The following is a 20,756-nucleotide window of genomic DNA, read 5'->3' as shown; positions in this document are numbered from 1 at the left end:
AAGTCCGTTCGGCCGCCGCGGCCCTCGTAGGGTGTTGGCCAGAAGGGCCGTTCTGTCTGCGGACCGTCATGCGCGGTGGGCCAGCAAGCGCATTCGGTCACCCCCACTGTCACCCCGGGCCGGCCCAATACTCTGACCCACTCCTGCGGCGTACGAGGGTGGCCAGGAAGTCCGTTCAGTCACCCTACCGTCTCGCGGGGTTGGCCAGAAAGTGTGTTCGGGCTCCCGACCGTAGTAGCCCGTTGACCCAAACGTTCGGTTCCGTCCCCCACGCGCCCCGCCAATGGCCCTCCGTCCGTATGGCTCTGGTGCGAGTACTGGCCTTGACGTTCATCGGCAACAGTTTTGCTGCAGAGAGGCCAGCTGTTCGTTGCCTGTGAGGGGCGAGAGCCGAGGAGGCTTCTGGGGGAGCCGAACTGCCCGAGCGTCGTCCACCTCGCGGTCTCTGCTGCCGTCTCGTGGCCGTTTCGTGGAATGACACCCAGGCGCCGGTCGGCGGGCAGGGCAGCCGAGAGTGGTGGGAAATCAGCGACTGTGGAGGGCGGGGTCATTGAGGAGCGCGTTTGAGGCGGCCCGGTGTCCGGACGGCCCGGGTACCTTGCGACTGGGTTGCGGGCTCCGGGCCAAGGGGGAAGCGGGCGTGTGCGAGGCGGTCTGTGTTGGCGCTGGGTGGCGGCGTCCCAGGGGCAGGCGTTGAGGCGCGCCGAGCGCGCCTGGGAATCGTGCGTGAGTTGGTGCATGTGCAGCAGCCTCCCTGGACGGCGGGGGAGGGCTGATCGCAGTCCCAATCCCCTACGTAGAGGGGGAAAGGAGAAACGAAGGGACGTTGACGCGCTGTCGTCGTTTGTGGACGCGCCCTTCCGGACGGGTGTGCAGACGGTGTCTGCGGCTTTGTCCGGAGTTCCCTCACGCCTTTCGGTTCCTGGGAGGGATGCGAGCCTCTCATCTGTTTCGGAACATCGTTCCGAACTGACGCGCCCGGGGCCGGCGGTGAGGATTTTATGCTCCCGTTGCGGGACGTAGGACCCTTAGGACGGCTGGGTCCAGTGTATTGTGCGGCTGGAAGGGTGGTTCGTGTTGGAGGCCGCTTAGAGGCCTGTGTCACCGGTGCCAGAGCGGAGAGCGCGCCAGGCACGGCTGGTCAGTGAGTTGCAGCATGGGGGCGGTCAGGAGACCCGAGCGCATGCGCAACGGGCTGGATCGCGGCGATGCCGGGCGAAGCTCGCGCCCTCCCGGTTTGGACACAAAGTCCGTTAGGGCCCTCGCGCCGCAGTGCTGGGTTGTCTTAAAACCTGTTTGGCCATCCTCCCCATGCCAGCATGGCTGGCCAAAAGTCCGTTCGGCCGGGTTCGGGGCAGGAAAGTCCGTTCGGCCGCCGCGGCCCTCGTAGGGTGTTGGCCAGAAGGGCCGTTCTGTCTGCGGACCGTCATGCGCGGTGGGCCAGCAAGCGCATTCGGTCACCCCCACTGTCACCCCGGGCCGGCCCAATACTCTGACCCACTCCTGCGGCGTACGAGGGTGGCCAGGAAGTCCGTTCAGTCACCCTACCGTCTCGCGGGGTTGGCCAGAAAGTGTGTTCGGGCTCCCGACCGTAGTAGCCCGTTGACCCAAACGTTCGGTTCCGTCCCCCACGCGCCCCGCCAATGGCCCTCCGTCCGTATGGCTCTGGTGCGAGTACTGGCCTTGACGTTCATCGGCAACAGTTTTGCTGCAGAGAGGCCAGCTGTTCGTTGCCTGTGAGGGGCGAGAGCCGAGGAGGCTTCTGGGGGGAGCCGAACTGCCCGAGCGTCGTCCACCTCGCGGTCTCTGCTGCCGTCTCGTGGCCGTTTCGTGGAATGACACCCAGGCGCCGGTCGGCGGGCAGGGCAGCCGAGAGTGGTGGGAAATCAGCGACTGTGGAGGGCGGGGTCATTGAGGAGCGCGTTTGAGGCGGCCCGGTGTCCGGACGGCCCGGGTACCTTGCGACTGGGTTGCGGGCTCCGGGCCAAGGGGGAAGCGGGCGTGTGCGAGGCGGTCTGTGTTGGCGCTGGGTGGCGGCGTCCCAGGGGCAGGCGTTGAGGCGCGCCGAGCGCGCCTGGGAATCGTGCGTGAGTTGGTGCATGTGCAGCAGCCTCCCTGGACGGCGGGGGAGGGCTGATCGCAGTCCCAATCCCCTACGTAGAGGGGGAAAGGAGAAACGAAGGGACGTTGACGCGCTGTCGTCGTTTGTGGACGCGCCCTTCCGGACGGGTGTGCAGACGGTGTCTGCGGCTTTGTCCGGAGTTCCCTCACGCCTTTCGGTTCCTGGGAGGGATGCGAGCCTCTCATCTGTTTCGGAACATCGTTCCGAACTGACGCGCCCGGGGCCGGCGGTGAGGATTTTATGCTCCCGTTGCGGGACGTAGGACCCTTAGGACGGCTGGGTCCAGTGTATTGTGCGGCTGGAAGGGTGGTTCGTGTTGGAGGCCGCTTAGAGGCCTGTGTCACCGGTGCCAGAGCGGAGAGCGCGCCAGGCACGGCTGGTCAGTGAATTGCAGCATGGGGGCGGTCAGGAGACCCGAGCGCATGCGCAACGGGCTGGATCGCGGCGATGCCGGGCGAAGCTCGCGCCCTCCCGGTTTGGACACAAAGTCCGTTAGGGCCCTCGCGCCGCAGTGCTGGGTTGTCTTAAAACCTGTTTGGCCATCCTCCCCATGCCAGCATGGCTGGCCAAAAAGTCCGTTCGGCGCGTGGGGCAGGAAGTCCGTTCGGCCGCCGCGGCCCTCGTAGGGTGTTGGCCAGAAGGGCCGTTCTGTCTGCGGACCGTCATGCGCGGTGGGCCAGCAAGCGCATTCGGTCACCCCCACTGTCACCCCGGGCCGGCCCAATACTCTGACCCACTCCTGCGGCGTACGAGGGTGGCCAGGAAGTCCGTTCAGTCACCCTACCGTCTCGCGGGGTTGGCCAGAAAGTGTGTTCGGGCTCCCGACCGTAGTAGCCCGTTGACCCAAACGTTCGGTTCCGTCCCCCACGCGCCCCGCCAATGGCCCTCCGTCCGTATGGCTCTGGTGCGAGTACTGGCCTTGACGTTCATCGGCAACAGTTTTGCTGCAGAGAGGCCAGCTGTTCGTTGCCTGTGAGGGGCGAGAGCCGAGGAGGCTTCTGGGGGAGCCGAACTGCCCGAGCGTCGTCCACCTCGCGGTCTCTGCTGCCGTCTCGTGGCCGTTTCGTGGAATGACACCCAGGCGCCGGTCGGCGGGCAGGGCAGCCGAGAGTGGTGGGAAATCAGCGACTGTGGAGGGCGGGGTCATTGAGGAGCGCGTTTGAGGCGGCCCGGTGTCCGGACGGCCCGGGTACCTTGCGACTGGGTTGCGGGCTCCGGGCCAAGGGGGAAGCGGGCGTGTGCGAGGCGGTCTGTGTTGGCGCTGGGTGGCGGCGTCCCAGGGGCAGGCGTTGAGGCGCGCCGAGCGCGCCTGGGAATCGTGCGTGAGTTGGTGCATGTGCAGCAGCCTCCCTGGACGGCGGGGGAGGGCTGATCGCAGTCCCAATCCCCTACGTAGAGGGGGAAAGGAGAAACGAAGGGACGTTGACGCGCTGTCGTCGTTTGTGGACGCGCCCTTCCGGACGGGTGTGCAGACGGTGTCTGCGGCTTTGTCCGGAGTTCCCTCACGCCTTTCGGTTCCTGGGAGGGATGCGAGCCTCTCATCTGTTTCGGAACATCGTTCCGAACTGACGCGCCCGGGGCCGGCGGTGAGGATTTTATGCTCCCGTTGCGGGACGTAGGACCCTTAGGACGGCTGGGTCCAGTGTATTGTGCGGCTGGAAGGGTGGTTCGTGTTGGAGGCCGCTTAGAGGCCTGTGTCACCGGTGCCAGAGCGGAGAGCGCGCCAGGCACGGCTGGTCAGTGAATTGCAGCATGGGGGCGGTCAGGAGACCCGAGCGCATGCGCAACGGGCTGGATCGCGGCGATGCCGGGCGAAGCTCGCGCCCTCCCGGTTTGGACACAAAGTCCGTTAGGGCCCTCGCGCCGCAGTGCTGGGTTGTCTTAAAACCTGTTTGGCCATCCTCCCCATGCCAGCATGGCTGGCCAAAAAGTCCGTTCGGCCGCCAGAAGTCCGTTCGGCCGCCGCGGCCCTCGTAGGGTGTTGGCCAGAAGGGCCGTTCTGTCTGCGGACCGTCATGCGCGGTGGGCCAGCAAGCGCATTCGGTCACCCCCACTGTCACCCCGGGCCGGCCCAATACTCTGACCCACTCCTGCGGCGTACGAGGGTGGCCAGGAAGTCCGTTCAGTCACCCTACCGTCTCGCGGGGTTGGCCAGAAAGTGTGTTCGGGCTCCCGACCGTAGTAGCCCGTTGACCCAAACGTTCGGTTCCGTCCCCCACGCGCCCCGCCAATGGCCCTCCGTCCGTATGGCTCTGGTGCGAGTACTGGCCTTGACGTTCATCGGCAACAGTTTTGCTGCAGAGAGGCCAGCTGTTCGTTGCCTGTGAGGGGCGAGAGCCGAGGAGGCTTCTGGGGGGAGCCGAACTGCCCGAGCGTCGTCCACCTCGCGGTCTCTGCTGCCGTCTCGTGGCCGTTTCGTGGAATGACACCCAGGCGCCGGTCGGCGGGCAGGGCAGCCGAGAGTGGTGGGAAATCAGCGACTGTGGAGGGCGGGGTCATTGAGGAGCGCGTTTGAGGCGGCCCGGTGTCCGGACGGCCCGGGTACCTTGCGACTGGGTTGCGGGCTCCGGGCCAAGGGGGAAGCGGGCGTGTGCGAGGCGGTCTGTGTTGGCGCTGGGTGGCGGCGTCCCAGGGGCAGGCGTTGAGGCGCGCCGAGCGCGCCTGGGAATCGTGCGTGAGTTGGTGCATGTGCAGCAGCCTCCCTGGACGGCGGGGGAGGGCTGATCGCAGTCCCAATCCCCTACGTAGAGGGGGAAAGGAGAAACGAAGGGACGTTGACGCGCTGTCGTCGTTTGTGGACGCGCCCTTCCGGACGGGTGTGCAGACGGTGTCTGCGGCTTTGTCCGGAGTTCCCTCACGCCTTTCGGTTCCTGGGAGGGATGCGAGCCTCTCATCTGTTTCGGAACATCGTTCCGAACTGACGCGCCCGGGGCCGGCGGTGAGGATTTTATGCTCCCGTTGCGGGACGTAGGACCCTTAGGACGGCTGGGTCCAGTGTATTGTGCGGCTGGAAGGGTGGTTCGTGTTGGAGGCCGCTTAGAGGCCTGTGTCACCGGTGCCAGAGCGGAGAGCGCGCCAGGCACGGCTGGTCAGTGAATTGCAGCATGGGGGCGGTCAGGAGACCCGAGCGCATGCGCAACGGGCTGGATCGCGGCGATGCCGGGCGAAGCTCGCGCCCTCCCGGTTTGGACACAAAGTCCGTTAGGGCCCTCGCGCCGCAGTGCTGGGTTGTCTTAAAACCTGTTTGGCCATCCTCCCCATGCCAGCATGGCTGGCCAAAAAGTCCGTTCGGCCCGGGGGCAGTCCGTTCGGCCGCCGCGGCCCTCGTAGGGTGTTGGCCAGAAGGGCCGTTCTGTCTGCGGACCGTCATGCGCGGTGGGCCAGCAAGCGCATTCGGTCACCCCCACTGTCACCCCGGGCCGGCCCAATACTCTGACCCACTCCTGCGGCGTACGAGGGTGGCCAGGAAGTCCGTTCAGTCACCCTACCGTCTCGCGGGGTTGGCCAGAAAGTGTGTTCGGGCTCCCGACCGTAGTAGCCCGTTGACCCAAACGTTCGGTTCCGTCCCCCACGCGCCCCGCCAATGGCCCTCCGTCCGTATGGCTCTGGTGCGAGTACTGGCCTTGACGTTCATCGGCAACAGTTTTGCTGCAGAGAGGCCAGCTGTTCGTTGCCTGTGAGGGGCGAGAGCCGAGGAGGCTTCTGGGGGAGCCGAACTGCCCGAGCGTCGTCCACCTCGCGGTCTCTGCTGCCGTCTCGTGGCCGTTTCGTGGAATGACACCCAGGCGCCGGTCGGCGGGCAGGGCAGCCGAGAGTGGTGGGAAATCAGCGACTGTGGAGGGCGGGGTCATTGAGGAGCGCGTTTGAGGCGGCCCGGTGTCCGGACGGCCCGGGTACCTTGCGACTGGGTTGCGGGCTCCGGGCCAAGGGGGAAGCGGGCGTGTGCGAGGCGGTCTGTGTTGGCGCTGGGTGGCGGCGTCCCAGGGGCAGGCGTTGAGGCGCGCCGAGCGCGCCTGGGAATCGTGCGTGAGTTGGTGCATGTGCAGCAGCCTCCCTGGACGGCGGGGGAGGGCTGATCGCAGTCCCAATCCCCTACGTAGAGGGGGAAAGGAGAAACGAAGGGACGTTGACGCGCTGTCGTCGTTTGTGGACGCGCCCTTCCGGACGGGTGTGCAGACGGTGTCTGCGGCTTTGTCCGGAGTTCCCTCACGCCTTTCGGTTCCTGGGAGGGATGCGAGCCTCTCATCTGTTTCGGAACATCGTTCCGAACTGACGCGCCCGGGGCCGGCGGTGAGGATTTTATGCTCCCGTTGCGGGACGTAGGACCCTTAGGACGGCTGGGTCCAGTGTATTGTGCGGCTGGAAGGGTGGTTCGTGTTGGAGGCCGCTTAGAGGCCTGTGTCACCGGTGCCAGAGCGGAGAGCGCGCCAGGCACGGCTGGTCAGTGAATTGCAGCATGGGGGCGGTCAGGAGACCCGAGCGCATGCGCAACGGGCTGGATCGCGGCGATGCCGGGCGAAGCTCGCGCCCTCCCGGTTTGGACACAAAGTCCGTTAGGGCCCTCGCGCCGCAGTGCTGGGTTGTCTTAAAACCTGTTTGGCCATCCTCCCCATGCCAGCATGGCTGGCCAAAAAGTCCGTTCGGCCGCGCGAGTGTGCTAGGGGCAGGCCAAAAAGTCCGTTCGGCCGCCGCGGCCCTCGTAGGGTGTTGGCCAGAAGGGCCGTTCTGTCTGCGGACCGTCATGCGCGGTGGGCCAGCAAGCGCATTCGGTCACCCCCACTGTCACCCCGGGCCGGCCCAATACTCTGACCCACTCCTGCGGCGTACGAGGGTGGCCAGGAAGTCCGTTCAGTCACCCTACCGTCTCGCGGGGTTGGCCAGAAAGTGTGTTCGGGCTCCCGACCGTAGTAGCCCGTTGACCCAAACGTTCGGTTCCGTCCCCCACGCGCCCCGCCAATGGCCCTCCGTCCGTATGGCTCTGGTGCGAGTACTGGCCTTGACGTTCATCGGCAACAGTTTTGCTGCAGAGAGGTCAGCTGTTCGTTGCCTGTGAGGGGCGAGAGCCGAGGAGGCTTCTGGGGGAGCCGAACTGCCCGAGCGTCGTCCACCTCGCGGTCTCTGCTGCCGTCTCGTGGCCGTTTCGTGGAATGACACCCAGGCGCCGGTCGGCGGGCAGGGCAGCCGAGAGTGGTGGGAAATCAGCGACTGTGGAGGGCGGGGTCATTGAGGAGCGCGTTTGAGGCGGCCCGGTGTCCGGACGGGCCGGGTACCTTGCGACTGGGTTGCGGGCTCCGGGCCAAGGGGGAAGCGGGCGTGTGCGAGGCGGTCTGTGTTGGCGCTGGGTGGCGGCGTCCCAGGGGCAGGCGTTGAGGCGCGCCGAGCGCGCCTGGGAATCGTGCGTGAGTTGGTGCATGTGCAGCAGCCTCCCTGGACGGCGGGGGAGGGCTGATCGCAGTCCCAATCCCCTACGTAGAGGGGGAAAGGAGAAACGAAGGGACGTTGACGCGCTGTCGTCGTTTGTGGACGCGCCCTTCCGGACGGGTGTGCAGACGGTGTCTGCGGCTTTGTCCGGAGTTCCCTCACGCCTTTCGGTTCCTGGGAGGGATGCGAGCCTCTCATCTGTTTCGGAACATCGTTCCGAACTGACGCGCCCGGGGCCGGCGGTGAGGATTTTATGCTCCCGTTGCGGGACGTAGGACCCTTAGGACGGCTGGGTCCAGTGTATTGTGCGGCTGGAAGGGTGGTTCGTGTTGGAGGCCGCTTAGAGGCCTGTGTCACCGGTGCCAGAGCGGAGAGCGCGCCAGGCACGGCTGGTCAGTGAATTGCAGCATGGGGGCGGTCAGGAGACCCGAGCGCATGCGCAACGGGCTGGATCGCGGCGATGCCGGGCGAAGCTCGCGCCCTCCCGGTTTGGACACAAAGTCCGTTAGGGCCCTCGCGCCGCAGTGCTGGGTTGTCTTAAAACCTGTTTGGCCATCCTCCCCATGCCAGCATGGCTGGCCAAAAAGTCCGTTCGGCCCGGGAAGTCCGTTCGGCCGCCGCGGCCCTCGTAGGGTGTTGGCCAGAAGGGCCGTTCTGTCTGCGGACCGTCATGCGCGGTGGGCCAGCAAGCGCATTCGGTCACCCCCACTGTCACCCCGGGCCGGCCCAATACTCTGACCCACTCCTGCGGCGTACGAGGGTGGCCAGGAAGTCCGTTCAGTCACCCTACCGTCTCGCGGGGTTGGCCAGAAAGTGTGTTCGGGCTCCCGACCGTAGTAGCCCGTTGACCCAAACGTTCGGTTCCGTCCCCCACGCGCCCCGCCAATGGCCCTCCGTCCGTATGGCTCTGGTGCGAGTACTGGCCTTGACGTTCATCGGCAACAGTTTTGCTGCAGAGAGGCCAGCTGTTCGTTGCCTGTGAGGGGCGAGAGCCGAGGAGGCTTCTGGGGGAGCCGAACTGCCCGAGCGTCGTCCACCTCGCGGTCTCTGCTGCCGTCTCGTGGCCGTTTCGTGGAATGACACCCAGGCGCCGGTCGGCGGGCAGGGCAGCCGAGAGTGGTGGGAAATCAGCGACTGTGGAGGGCGGGGTCATTGAGGAGCGCGTTTGAGGCGGCCCGGTGTCCGGACGGCCCGGGTACCTTGCGACTGGGTTGCGGGCTCCGGGCCAAGGGGAAGCGGGCGTGTGCGAGGCGGTCTGTGTTGGCGCTGGGTGGCGGCGTCCCAGGGGCAGGCGTTGAGGCGCGCCGAGCGCGCCTGGGAATCGTGCGTGAGTTGGTGCATGTGCAGCAGCCTCCCTGGACGGCGGGGGAGGGCTGATCGCAGTCCCAATCCCCTACGTAGAGGGGGAAAGGAGAAACGAAGGGACGTTGACGCGCTGTCGTCGTTTGTGGACGCGCCCTTCCGGACGGGTGTGCAGACGGTGTCTGCGGCTTTGTCCGGAGTTCCCTCACGCCTTTCGGTTCCTGGGAGGGATGCGAGCCTCTCATCTGTTTCGGAACATCGTTCCGAACTGACGCGCCCGGGGCCGGCGGTGAGGATTTTATGCTCCCGTTGCGGGACGTAGGACCCTTAGGACGGCTGGGTCCAGTGTATTGTGCGGCTGGAAGGGTGGTTCGTGTTGGAGGCCGCTTAGAGGCCTGTGTCACCGGTGCCAGAGCGGAGAGCGCGCCAGGCACGGCTGGTCAGTGAATTGCAGCATGGGGGCGGTCAGGAGACCCGAGCGCATGCGCAACGGGCTGGATCGCGGCGATGCCGGGCGAAGCTCGCGCCCTCCCGGTTTGGACACAAAGTCCGTTAGGGCCCTCGCGCCGCAGTGCTGGGTTGTCTTAAAACCTGTTTGGCCATCCTCCCCATGCCAGCATGGCTGGCCAAAAAGTCCGTTCGGCCGCCCAGAAGTCCGTTCGGCCGCCGCGGCCCTCGTAGGGTGTTGGCCAGAAGGGCCGTTCTGTCTGCGGACCGTCATGCGCGGTGGGCCAGCAAGCGCATTCGGTCACCCCCACTGTCACCCCGGGCCGGCCCAATACTCTGACCCACTCCTGCGGCGTACGAGGGTGGCCAGGAAGTCCGTTCAGTCACCCTACCGTCTCGCGGGGTTGGCCAGAAAGTGTGTTCGGGCTCCCGACCGTAGTAGCCCGTTGACCCAAACGTTCGGTTCCGTCCCCCACGCGCCCCGCCAATGGCCCTCCGTCCGTATGGCTCTGGTGCGAGTACTGGCCTTGACGTTCATCGGCAACAGTTTTGCTGCAGAGAGGCCAGCTGTTCGTTGCCTGTGAGGGGCGAGAGCCGAGGAGGCTTCTGGGGGAGCCGAACTGCCCGAGCGTCGTCCACCTCGCGGTCTCTGCTGCCGTCTCGTGGCCGTTTCGTGGAATGACACCCAGGCGCCGGTCGGCGGGCAGGGCAGCCGAGAGTGGTGGGAAATCAGCGACTGTGGAGGGCGGGGTCATTGAGGAGCGCGTTTGAGGCGGCCCGGTGTCCGGACGGGCCGGGTACCTTGCGACTGGGTTGCGGGCTCCGGGCCAAGGGGGAAGCGGGCGTGTGCGAGGCGGTCTGTGTTGGCGCTGGGTGGCGGCGTCCCAGGGGCAGGCGTTGAGGCGCGCCGAGCGCGCCTGGGAATCGTGCGTGAGTTGGTGCATGTGCAGCAGCCTCCCTGGACGGCGGGGGAGGGCTGATCGCAGTCCCAATCCCCTACGTAGAGGGGGAAAGGAGAAACGAAGGGACGTTGACGCGCTGTCGTCGTTTGTGGACGCGCCCTTCCGGACGGGTGTGCAGACGGTGTCTGCGGCTTTGTCCGGAGTTCCCTCACGCCTTTCGGTTCCTGGGAGGGATGCGAGCCTCTCATCTGTTTCGGAACATCGTTCCGAACTGACGCGCCCGGGGCCGGCGGTGAGGATTTTATGCTCCCGTTGCGGGACGTAGGACCCTTAGGACGGCTGGGTCCAGTGTATTGTGCGGCTGGAAGGGTGGTTCGTGTTGGAGGCCGCTTAGAGGCCTGTGTCACCGGTGCCAGAGCGGAGAGCGCGCCAGGCACGGCTGGTCAGTGAATTGCAGCATGGGGGCGGTCAGGAGACCCGAGCGCATGCGCAACGGGCTGGATCGCGGCGATGCCGGGCGAAGCTCGCGCCCTCCCGGTTTGGACACAAAGTCCGTTAGGGCCCTCGCGCCGCAGTGCTGGGTTGTCTTAAAACCTGTTTGGCCATCCTCCCCATGCCAGCATGGCTGGCCAAAAGTCCGTTCGAGCGGTCCGTTCGGCCGCCGCGGCCCTCGTAGGGTGTTGGCCAGAAGGGCCGTTCTGTCTGCGGACCGTCATGCGCGGTGGGCCAGCAAGCGCATTCGGTCACCCCCACTGTCACCCCGGGCCGGCCCAATACTCTGACCCACTCCTGCGGCGTACGAGGGTGGCCAGGAAGTCCGTTCAGTCACCCTACCGTCTCGCGGGGTTGGCCAGAAAGTGTGTTCGGGCTCCCGACCGTAGTAGCCCGTTGACCCAAACGTTCGGTTCCGTCCCCCACGCGCCCCGCCAATGGCCCTCCGTCCGTATGGCTCTGGTGCGAGTACTGGCCTTGACGTTCATCGGCAACAGTTTTGCTGCAGAGAGGCCAGCTGTTCGTTGCCTGTGAGGGGCGAGAGCCGAGGAGGCTTCTGGGGGAGCCGAACTGCCCGAGCGTCGTCCACCTCGCGGTCTCTGCTGCCGTCTCGTGGCCGTTTCGTGGAATGACACCCAGGCGCCGGTCGGCGGGCAGGGCAGCCGAGAGTGGTGGGAAATCAGCGACTGTGGAGGGCGGGGTCATTGAGGAGCGCGTTTGAGGCGGCCCGGTGTCCGGACGGCCCGGGTACCTTGCGACTGGGTTGCGGGCTCCGGGCCAAGGGGGAAGCGGGCGTGTGCGAGGCGGTCTGTGTTGGCGCTGGGTGGCGGCGTCCCAGGGGCAGGCGTTGAGGCGCGCCGAGCGCGCCTGGGAATCGTGCGTGAGTTGGTGCATGTGCAGCAGCCTCCCTGGACGGCGGGGGAGGGCTGATCGCAGTCCCAATCCCCTACGTAGAGGGGGAAAGGAGAAACGAAGGGACGTTGACGCGCTGTCCTCGTTTGTGGACGCGCCCTTCCGGACGGGTGTGCAGACGGTGTCTGCGGCTTTGTCCGGAGTTCCCTCACGCCTTTCGGTTCCTGGGAGGGATGCGAGCCTCTCATCTGTTTCGGAACATCGTTCCGAACTGACGCGCCCGGGGCCGGCGGTGAGGATTTTATGCTCCCGTTGCGGGACGTAGGACCCTTAGGACGGCTGGGTCCAGTGTATTGTGCGGCTGGAAGGGTGGTTCGTGTTGGAGGCCGCTTAGAGGCCTGTGTCACCGGTGCCAGAGCGGAGAGCGCGCCAGGCACGGCTGGTCAGTGAGTTGCAGCATGGGGGCGGTCAGGAGACCCGAGCGCATGCGCAACGGGCTGGATCGCGGCGATGCCGGGCGAAGCTCGCGCCCTCCCGGTTTGGACACAAAGTCCGTTAGGGCCCTCGCGCCGCAGTGCTGGGTTGTCTTAAAACCTGTTTGGCCATCCTCCCCATGCCAGCATGGCTGGCCAAAAAGTCCGTTCGGCCCGCGAGGGGCAGAGTCCGTTCGGCCGCCGCGGCCCTCGTAGGGTGTTGGCCAGAAGGGCCGTTCTGTCTGCGGACCGTCATGCGCGGTGGGCCAGCAAGCGCATTCGGTCACCCCCACTGTCACCCCGGGCCGGCCCAATACTCTGACCCACTCCTGCGGCGTACGAGGGTGGCCAGGAAGTCCGTTCAGTCACCCTACCGTCTCGCGGGGTTGGCCAGAAAGTGTGTTCGGGCTCCCGACCGTAGTAGCCCGTTGACCCAAACGTTCGGTTCCGTCCCCCACGCGCCCCGCCAATGGCCCTCCGTCCGTATGGCTCTGGTGCGAGTACTGGCCTTGACGTTCATCGGCAACAGTTTTGCTGCAGAGAGGCCAGCTGTTCGTTGCCTGTGAGGGGCGAGAGCCGAGGAGGCTTCTGGGGGAGCCGAACTGCCCGAGCGTCGTCCACCTCGCGGTCTCTGCTGCCGTCTCGTGGCCGTTTCGTGGAATGACACCCAGGCGCCGGTCGGCGGGCAGGGCAGCCGAGAGTGGTGGGAAATCAGCGACTGTGGAGGGCGGGGTCATTGAGGAGCGCGTTTGAGGCGGCCCGGTGTCCGGACGGCCCGGGTACCTTGCGACTGGGTTGCGGGCTCCGGGCCAAGGGGGAAGCGGGCGTGTGCGAGGCGGTCTGTGTTGGCGCTGGGTGGCGGCGTCCCAGGGGCAGGCGTTGAGGCGCGCCGAGCGCGCCTGGGAATCGTGCGTGAGTTGGTGCATGTGCAGCAGCCTCCCTGGACGGCGGGGGAGGGCTGATCGCAGTCCCAATCCCCTACGTAGAGGGGGAAAGGAGAAACGAAGGGACGTTGACGCGCTGTCCTCGTTTGTGGACGCGCCCTTCCGGACGGGTGTGCAGACGGTGTCTGCGGCTTTGTCCGGAGTTCCCTCACGCCTTTCGGTTCCTGGGAGGGATGCGAGCCTCTCATCTGTTTCGGAACATCGTTCCGAACTGACGCGCCCGGGGCCGGCGGTGAGGATTTTATGCTCCCGTTGCGGGACGTAGGACCCTTAGGACGGCTGGGTCCAGTGTATTGTGCGGCTGGAAGGGTGGTTCGTGTTGGAGGCCGCTTAGAGGCCTGTGTCACCGGTGCCAGAGCGGAGAGCGCGCCAGGCACGGCTGGTCAGTGAGTTGCAGCATGGGGGCGGTCAGGAGACCCGAGCGCATGCGCAACGGGCTGGATCGCGGCGATGCCGGGCGAAGCTCGCGCCCTCCCGGTTTGGACACAAAGTCCGTTAGGGCCCTCGCGCCGCAGTGCTGGGTTGTCTTAAAACCTGTTTGGCCATCCTCCCCATGCCAGCATGGCTGGCCAAAAGTCCGTTCGCCGAGGCGAATCCGTTCGGCCGCCGCGGCCCTCGTAGGGTGTTGGCCAGAAGGGCCGTTCTGTCTGCGGACCGTCATGCGCGGTGGGCCAGCAAGCGCATTCGGTCACCCCCACTGTCACCCCGGGCCGGCCCAATACTCTGACCCACTCCTGCGGCGTACGAGGGTGGCCAGGAAGTCCGTTCAGTCACCCTACCGTCTCGCGGGGTTGGCCAGAAAGTGTGTTCGGGCTCCCGACCGTAGTAGCCCGTTGACCCAAACGTTCGGTTCCGTCCCCCACGCGCCCCGCCAATGGCCCTCCGTCCGTATGGCTCTGGTGCGAGTACTGGCCTTGACGTTCATCGGCAACAGTTTTGCTGCAGAGAGGCCAGCTGTTCGTTGCCTGTGAGGGGCGAGAGCCGAGGAGGCTTCTGGGGGGAGCCGAACTGCCCGAGCGTCGTCCACCTCGCGGTCTCTGCTGCCGTCTCGTGGCCGTTTCGTGGAATGACACCCAGGCGCCGGTCGGCGGGCAGGGCAGCCGAGAGTGGTGGGAAATCAGCGACTGTGGAGGGCGGGGTCATTGAGGAGCGCGTTTGAGGCGGCCCGGTGTCCGGACGGGCCGGGTACCTTGCGACTGGGTTGCGGGCTCCGGGCCAAGGGGGAAGCGGGCGTGTGCGAGGCGGTCTGTGTTGGCGCTGGGTGGCGGCGTCCCAGGGGCAGGCGTTGAGGCGCGCCGAGCGCGCCTGGGAATCGTGCGTGAGTTGGTGCATGTGCAGCAGCCTCCCTGGACGGCGGGGGAGGGCTGATCGCAGTCCCAATCCCCTACGTAGAGGGGGAAAGGAGAAACGAAGGGACGTTGACGCGCTGTCGTCGTTTGTGGACGCGCCCTTCCGGACGGGTGTGCAGACGGTGTCTGCGGCTTTGTCCGGAGTTCCCTCACGCCTTTCGGTTCCTGGGAGGGATGCGAGCCTCTCATCTGTTTCGGAACATCGTTCCGAACTGACGCGCCCGGGGCCGGCGGTGAGGATTTTATGCTCCCGTTGCGGGACGTAGGACCCTTAGGACGGCTGGGTCCAGTGTATTGTGCGGCTGGAAGGGTGGTTCGTGTTGGAGGCCGCTTAGAGGCCTGTGTCACCGGTGCCAGAGCGGAGAGCGCGCCAGGCACGGCTGGTCAGTGAGTTGCAGCATGGGGGCGGTCAGGAGACCCGGCGCATGCGCAACGGGCTGGATCGCGGCGATGCCGGGCGAAGCTCGCGCCCTCCCGGTTTGGACACAAAGTCCGTTAGGGCCCTCGCGCCGCAGTGCTGGGTTGTCTTAAAACCTGTTTGGCCATCCTCCCCATGCCAGCATGGCTGGCCAAAAGTCCGTTCGGCCGCGGGCCCAAAAGTCCGTTCGGCCGCCGCGGCCCTCGTAGGGTGTTGGCCAGAAGGGCCGTTCTGTCTGCGGACCGTCATGCGCGGTGGGCCAGCAAGCGCATTCGGTCACCCCCACTGTCACCCCGGGCCGGCCCAATACTCTGACCCACTCCTGCGGCGTACGAGGGTGGCCAGGAAGTCCGTTCAGTCACCCTACCGTCTCGCGGGGTTGGCCAGAAAGTGTGTTCGGGCTCCCGACCGTAGTAGCCCGTTGACCCAAACGTTCGGTTCCGTCCCCCACGCGCCCCGCCAATGGCCCTCCGTCCGTATGGCTCTGGTGCGAGTACTGGCCTTGACGTTCATCGGCAACAGTTTTGCTGCAGAGAGGTCAGCTGTTCGTTGCCTGTGAGGGGCGAGAGCCGAGGAGGCTTCTGGGGGGAGCCGAACTGCCCGAGCGTCGTCCACCTCGCGGTCTCTGCTGCCGTCTCGTGGCCGTTTCGTGGAATGACACCCAGGCGCCGGTCGGCGGGCAGGGCAGCCGAGAGTGGTGGGAAATCAGCGACTGTGGAGGGCGGGGTCATTGAGGAGCGCGTTTGAGGCGGCCCGGTGTCCGGACGGGCCGGGTACCTTGCGACTGGGTTGCGGGCTCCGGGCCAAGGGGGAAGCGGGCGTGTGCGAGGCGGTCTGTGTTGGCGCTGGGTGGCGGCGTCCCAGGGGCAGGCGTTGAGGCGCGCCGAGCGCGCCTGGGAATCGTGCGTGAGTTGGTGCATGTGCAGCAGCCTCCCTGGACGGCGGGGGAGGGCTGATCGCAGTCCCAATCCCCTACGTAGAGGGGGAAAGGAGAAACGAAGGGACGTTGACGCGCTGTCGTCGTTTGTGGACGCGCCCTTCCGGACGGGTGTGCAGACGGTGTCTGCGGCTTTGTCCGGAGTTCCCTCACGCCTTTCGGTTCCTGGGAGGGATGCGAGCCTCTCATCTGTTTCGGAACATCGTTCCGAACTGACGCGCCCGGGGCCGGCGGTGAGGATTTTATGCTCCCGTTGCGGGACGTAGGACCCTTAGGACGGCTGGGTCCAGTGTATTGTGCGGCTGGAAGGGTGGTTCGTGTTGGAGGCCGCTTAGAGGCCTGTGTCACCGGTGCCAGAGCGGAGAGCGCGCCAGGCACGGCTGGTCAGTGAATTGCAGCATGGGGGCGGTCAGGAGACCCGAGCGCATGCGCAACGGGCTGGATCGCGGCGATGCCGGGCGAAGCTCGCGCCCTCCCGGTTTGGACACAAAGTCCGTTAGGGCCCTCGCGCCGCAGTGCTGGGTTGTCTTAAAACCTGTTTGGCCATCCTCCCCATGCCAGCATGGCTGGCCAAAAGTCCGTTCGGCCGCGAAGGGTCCGTTCGGCCGCCGCGGCCCTCGTAGGGTGTTGGCCAGAAGGGCCGTTCTGTCTGCGGACCGTCATGCGCGGTGGGCCAGCAAGCGCATTCGGTCACCCCCACTGTCACCCCGGGCCGGCCCAATACTCTGACCCACTCCTGCGGCGTACGAGGGTGGCCAGGAAGTCCGTTCAGTCACCCTACCGTCTCGCGGGGTTGGCCAGAAAGTGTGTTCGGGCTCCCGACCGTAGTAGCCCGTTGACCCAAACGTTCGGTTCCGTCCCCCACGCGCCCCGCCAATGGCCCTCCGTCCGTATGGCTCTGGTGCGAGTACTGGCCTTGACGTTCATCGGCAACAGTTTTGCTGCAGAGAGGCCAGCTGTTCGTTGCCTGTGAGGGGCGAGAGCCGAGGAGGCTTCTGGGGGAGCCGAACTGCCCGAGCGTCGTCCACCTCGCGGTCTCTGCTGCCGTCTCGTGGCCGTTTCGTGGAATGACACCCAGGCGCCGGTCGGCGGGCAGGGCAGCCGAGAGTGGTGGGAAATCAGCGACTGTGGAGGGCGGGGTCATTGAGGAGCGCGTTTGAGGCGGCCCGGTGTCCGGACGGGCCGGGTACCTTGCGACTGGGTTGCGGGCTCCGGGCCAAGGGGGAAGCGGGCGTGTGCGAGGCGGTCTGTGTTGGCGCTGGGTGGCGGCGTCCCAGGGGCAGGCGTTGAGGCGCGCCGAGCGCGCCTGGGAATCGTGCGTGAGTTGGTGCATGTGCAGCAGCCTCCCTGGACGGCGGGGGAGGGCTGATCGCAGTCCCAATCCCCTACGTAGAGGGGGAAAGGAGAAACGAAGGGACGTTGACGCGCTGTCGTCGTTTGTGGACGCGCCCTTCCGGACGGGTGTGCAGACGGTGTCTGCGGCTTTGTCCGGAGTTCCCTCACGCCTTTCGGTTCCTGGGAGGGATGCGAGCCTCTCATCTGTTTCGGAACATCGTTCCGAACTGACGCGCCCGGGGCCGGCGGTGAGGATTTTATGCTCCCGTTGCGGGACGTAGGACCCTTAGGACGGCTGGGTCCAGTGTATTGTGCGGCTGGAAGGGTGGTTCGTGTTGGAGGCCGCTTAGAGGCCTGTGTCACCGGTGCCAGAGCGGAGAGCGCGCCAGGCACGGCTGGTCAGTGAGTTGCAGCATGGGGGCGGTCAGGAGACCCGAGCGCATGCGCAACGGGCTGGATCGCGGCGATGCCGGGGCGAAGCTCGCGCCCTCCCGGTTTGGACACAAAGTCCGTTAGGGCCCTCGCGCCGCAGTGCTGGGTTGTCTTAAAACCTGTTTGGCCATCCTCCCCATGCCAGCATGGCTGGCCAAAAAGTCCGTTCGGCCGCGGAGGGGGATCCGTTCGGCCGCCGCGGCCCTCGTAGGGTGTTGGCCAGAAGGGCCGTTCTGTCTGCGGACCGTCATGCGCGGTGGGCCAGCAAGCGCATTCGGTCACCCCCACTGTCACCCCGGGCCGGCCCAATACTCTGACCCACTCCTGCGGCGTACGAGGGTGGCCAGGAAGTCCGTTCAGTCACCCTACCGTCTCGCGGGGTTGGCCAGAAAGTGTGTTCGGGCTCCCGACCGTAGTAGCCCGTTGACCCAAACGTTCGGTTCCGTCCCCCACGCGCCCCGCCAATGGCCCTCCGTCCGTATGGCTCTGGTGCGAGTACTGGCCTTGACGTTCATCGGCAACAGTTTTGCTGCAGAGAGGCCAGCTGTTCGTTGCCTGTGAGGGGCGAGAGCCGAGGAGGCTTCTGGGGGGAGCCGAACTGCCCGAGCGTCGTCCACCTCGCGGTCTCTGCTGCCGTCTCGTGGCCGTTTCGTGGAATGACACCCAGGCGCCGGTCGGCGGGCAGGGCAGCCGAGAGTGGTGGGAAATCAGCGACTGTGGAGGGCGGGGTCATTGAGGAGCGCGTTTGAGGCGGCCCGGTGTCCGGACGGGCCGGGTACCTTGCGACTGGGTTGCGGGCTCCGGGCCAAGGGGGAAGCGGGCGTGTGCGAGGCGGTCTGTGTTGGCGCTGGGTGGCGGCGTCCCAGGGGCAGGCGTTGAGGCGCGCCGAGCGCGCCTGGGAATCGTGCGTGAGTTGGTGCATGTGCAGCAGCCTCCCTGGACGGCGGGGGAGGGCTGATCGCAGTCCCAATCCCCTACGTAGAGGGGGAAAGGAGAAACGAAGGGACGTTGACGCGCTGTCGTCGTTTGTGGACGCGCCCTTCCGGACGGGTGTGCAGACGGTGTCTGCGGCTTTGTCCGGAGTTCCCTCACGCCTTTCGGTTCCTGGGAGGGATGCGAGCCTCTCATCTGTTTCGGAACATCGTTCCGAACTGACGCGCCCGGGGCCGGCGGTGAGGATTTTATGCTCCCGTTGCGGGACGTAGGACCCTTAGGACGGCTGGGTCCAGTGTATTGTGCGGCTGGAAGGGTGGTTCGTGTTGGAGGCCGCTTAGAGGCCTGTGTCACCGGTGCCAGAGCGGAGAGCGCGCCAGGCACGGCTGGTCAGTGAATTGCAGCATGGGGGCGGTCAGGAGACCCGAGCGCATGCGCAACGGGCTGGATCGCGGCGATGCCGGGCGAAGCTCGCGCCCTCCCGGTTTGGACACAAAGTCCGTTAGGGCCCTCGCGCCGCAGTGCTGGGTTGTCTTAAAACCTGTTTGGCCATCCTCCCCATGCCAGCATGGCTGGCCAAAAAGTCCGTTCGGGGCGGAAAGTCCGTTCGGCCGCCGCGGCCCTCGTAGGGTGTTGGCCAGAAGGGCCGTTCTGTCTGCGGACCGTCATGCGCGGTGGGCCAGCAAGCGCATTCGGTCACCCCCACTGTCACCCCGGGCCGGCCCAATACTCTGACCCACTCCTGCGGCGTACGAGGGTGGCCAGGAAGTCCGTTCAGTCACCCTACCGTCTCGCGGGGTTGGCCAGAAAGTGTGTTCGGGCTCCCGACCGTAGTAGCCCGTTGACCCAAACGTTCGGTTCCGTCCCCCACGCGCCCCGCCAATGGCCCTCCGTCCGTATGGCTCTGGTGCGAGTACTGGCCTTGACGTTCATCGGCAACAGTTTTGCTGCAGAGAGGCCAGCTGTTCGTTGCCTGTGAGGGGCGAGAGCCGAGGAGGCTTCTGGGGGGAGCCGAACTGCCCGAGCGTCGTCCACCTCGCGGTCTCTGCTGCCGTCTCGTGGCCGTTTCGTGGAATGACACCCAGGCGCCGGTCGGCGGGCAGGGCAGCCGAGAGTGGTGGGAAATCAGCGACTGTGGAGGGCGGGGTCATTGAGGAGCGCGTTTGAGGCGGCCCGGTGTCCGGACGGGCCGGGTACCTTGCGACTGGGTTGCGGGCTCCGGGCCAAGGGGGAAGCGGGCGTGTGCGAGGCGGTCTGTGTTGGCGCTGGGTGGCGGCGTCCCAGGGGCAGGCGTTGAGGCGCGCCGAGCGCGCCTGGGAATCGTGCGTGAGTTGGTGCATGTGCAGCAGCCTCCCTGGACGGCGGGGGAGGGCTGATCGCAGTCCCAATCCCCTACGTAGAGGGGGAAAGGAGAAACGAAGGGACGTTGACGCGCTGTCCTCGTTTGTGGACGCGCCCTTCCGGACGGGTGTGCAGACGGTGTCTGCGGCTTTGTCCGGAGTTCCCTCACGCCTTTCGGTTCCTGGGAGGGATGCGAGCCTCTCATCTGTTTCGGAACATCGTTCCGAACTGACGCGCCCGGGGCCGGCGGTGAGGATTTTATGCTCCCGTTGCGGGACGTAGGACCCTTAGGACGGCTGGGTCCAGTGTATTGTGCGGCTGGAAGGGTGGTTCGTGTTGGAGGCCGCTTAGAGGCCTGTGTCACCGGTGCCAGAGCGGAGAGCGCGCCAGGCACGGCTGGTCAGTGAGTTGCAGCATGGGGGCGGTCAGGAGACCCGAGCGCATGCGCAACGGGCTGGATCGCGGCGATGCCGGGCGAAGCTCGCGCCCTCCCGGTTTGGACACAAAGTCCGTTAGGGCCCTCGCGCCGCAGTGCTGGGTTGTCTTAAAACCTGTTTGGCCATCCTCCCCATGCCAGCATGGCTGGCCAAAAAGTCCGTTGGGGGGCGGTCCGTTCGGCCGCCGCGGCCCTCGTAGGGTGTTGGCCAGAAGGGCCGTTCTGTCTGCGGACCGTCATGCGCGGTGGGCCAGCAAGCGCATTCGGTCACCCCCACTGTCACCCCGGGCCGGCCCAATACTCTGACCCACTCCTGCGGCGTACGAGGGTGGCCAGGAAGTCCGTTCAGTCACCCTACCGTCTCGCGGGGTTGGCCAGAAAGTGTGTTCGGGCTCCCGACCGTAGTAGCCCGTTGACCCAAACGTTCGGTTCCGTCCCCCACGCGCCCCGCCAATGGCCCTCCGTCCGTATGGCTCTGGTGCGAGTACTGGCCTTGACGTTCATCGGCAACAGTTTTGCTGCAGAGAGGCCAGCTGTTCGTTGCCTGTGAGGGGCGAGAGCCGAGGAGGCTTCTGGGGGAGCCGAACTGCCCGAGCGTCGTCCACCTCGCGGTCTCTGCT

The sequence above is a fragment of the Pteronotus mesoamericanus genome, unplaced genomic scaffold, assembly GCF_021234165.1.
Source record: "Pteronotus mesoamericanus isolate MK-2021 breed Mesoamerican mustached bat unplaced genomic scaffold, CSHL_Meso_final contig_436, whole genome shotgun sequence".
NCBI lineage: Eukaryota > Metazoa > Chordata > Mammalia > Chiroptera > Mormoopidae > Pteronotus > Pteronotus mesoamericanus.
Note: the sequence above shows the minus strand (reverse complement) of the source record.